The sequence below is a fragment of the Schistocerca cancellata genome, chromosome 1 (assembly GCF_023864275.1).
Source record: "Schistocerca cancellata isolate TAMUIC-IGC-003103 chromosome 1, iqSchCanc2.1, whole genome shotgun sequence".
Lineage (NCBI taxonomy): Eukaryota > Metazoa > Arthropoda > Insecta > Orthoptera > Acrididae > Schistocerca > Schistocerca cancellata.
The window spans coordinates 271,362,436-271,364,939 of record NC_064626.1 but is presented as its reverse complement, the minus strand read 5'-3'; the positions used below and the strand labels follow the sequence as shown (position 1 = coordinate 271,364,939).

General features: G+C 42.9%; 1 pseudogene; it reads left to right on the top strand.

Moving 5' to 3' along the window:
- Nucleotides 1-1,909: 1,909 nt before the first annotated feature.
- Nucleotides 1,910-2,027, top strand: LOC126100288 (5S ribosomal RNA; annotated as a pseudogene).
- Nucleotides 2,028-2,504: the final 477 nt, after the last annotated feature.

The following is a 2,504-nucleotide window of genomic DNA, read 5'->3' as shown; positions in this document are numbered from 1 at the left end:
CCCACAGTCGTTTAATGAACAAAATAAGAGCATATGGACTATCAGACCAATTGTGCGATTGGATTGAAGAGTTCCTAGATAACAGAACGCAGCATGTCATTCTCAATGGAGAGAAGTCGTCCGAAGTAAGAGTGATGTCAGGTGTGCCACATGGGACTGTCATAGGACCGTTGCTTTTCACAATATACATAAATGACCTTGTGGATGACATCGGAAGTTCACTGAGGCTTTTTGCAGACGATGCTGTGGTGTATCGAGAGGTTGTAACAATGGATAATTGTACTGAAATGCAGGAGGATCTGCAGCGAATTGACGCATGGTGCAGGGAATGGCAATTGAATCTCAATGTAGACAAGTGTTATGTACTGCGAATACATAGAAAGAAAGATCCCTTATCATTTAGCTACAAAATAGCGCGTCAGCAAATGGAAGCAGTTAATTCCATAAATTATCTGGGAGTGCGCATTAGGAGTGATTTAAAATGGAATGATCATATAAAGTTAATCGGTGGTAAAGCAGATGCCAGACTGAGATTCATTGGAAGAAATCCTAAGGAAATGCTATCCAAAAACAAAGGAAGTAGGTTACAGTACGCTTGTTCGCCCACTGCTTGAACACTGCTCAGCAGTGTGGGATCCGTACCAGATAGGGTTGATAGAAGATATAGAGAAGATCCAACGGAGAGCAGCGCGCTTCGTTACGGGATCATTTAGTAATCGCGAAAGCGTTACGGAGATGATAGATAAACTCCAGTGGAAGACTCTGCAGGAGAGACGCTCAGTAGCTCGGTACGGGCTTTTGTTAAAGTTTCGAGAACATACCTTCACCGAAGAGTCAAGCAATATATTGCTCCCTCCTACGTATATCTCGCAAAGAGACCATGAGGATAAAATCAGAGAGATTAGAGCCCACACAGAAGCATACCGACAATACTTCTTTCCACGAACAATACGAGACTGGAATAGAAGGGAGAACCGATAGAGGTACTCAAGGTATCCTCCGACACACACCGTCAGGTGGCTTGCGAAGTATGGATGTAGATGTGGATGAGCTAACGAGAGTGAGAGAGAGAGGGAGAGAGAAGTAGTGGATATCGGTACCAATCCAGAATGTGCACTACAGTAATAAAGAAAAAGATTTAAAGACCACAGGATATTGAAATGTGTGCGTAATATCTTTCCCACTGGGGAGAGAATTCCTTGCTTTCTTTTATGTTTAAATGTATTGGAGGAAATTTTGTATCATTGCGGTTGCAGAATATCAGAAAATAAAAGAGGAGATATGAAACAAAATGGTGGTCATGATCAGTCAGTAGAGGGTAGCCATTTTGTTCAGACATTTTGCCATAAGCTCCCCATTACTACAATAGTCAAGCTCGGATTAAAATGAATGCAATAGAATGGGAATGTGGTCTTGCCAAGGTGGAGTGAGTCCATCGGGAGTGTTTACAGACCGTGCCATATTTAAAATTTATTAGTCAGACGCGTTTAATTCCGTTGCGTTGAGGTAATTTAAAAAATAAAATTATAGCTGAACAGTTGGGTGATAGGGCTTTGCTATCAATGTACAGTAGCAGTGGTACGATAAGTCATATTAACATTTCCGATGCACGAATGTTAAAAGCACTCGCTTGGGAGGCCACACATCTAGTAGGCCCGACAGCTAGATGCAAGAGGTGGGAGAGTTGCAACCGGAAAAAATAACGGTAGTAACCTCTCAATATTAATATAAGTAATAAATTTCTTGAATGAATCTGCGGGCATTTTTGTGAATGAAGTCGTATACATAAATTTATATATTTCTTTATCTATAACGGCGCTACGCTACATCCATCATCAGTCCAAAATTTAGAACTTGTAAATCAATTTTAGTGAAATTTTCAAATAAGTTTATACCTATGCGGGAGTCAGGCAACGGCCTTGCCGCAGCGGATACGCCGGTTCCCGTCGGATCACCGAAGTTAAGCGCTGTCGGGCTTGGCCGGCATTTGGATGAGTGACCATCCGGGCTGCCATGCGCTGTTGCCATTTTTCGGGGTGCACTGAGCCTCGTGGTGCTAACTGAGGAGCTTCTCGACCGAGCAGTGGCGGCTGCGGTCAAAGAAAACCATCATAACGACCGGGAGAGCGGTGTGCTGACCACAAGCCCCACCCATCCGCATCCACATTGAGGAGGGAACGGCGGTCGGATGGTCCCGATGGGCCACTTGTGATCTGAAGACGGAGTGCTTATGCGGGAGTCAACTCAGCTCAAAGTAGTTCAGTAAAAATAATTTTTACTGGAACTGACATTGAACATTATTTTATAAGCTCTAAATATTTGACCTGATGACGGCAGTAACCGAAACGATCTAATAAATGAAACATGTTAAGCGATATAGACGACCCACCTAATTCACAAAAGTAGCTACTTTGTTCCAACTCTTGTTATTTACGGCTCTACGCTCGGAAGTCATTACAAGTAACAACCGGTAACATTAACTTTGTGTTTGCTGTTGTGTTGTG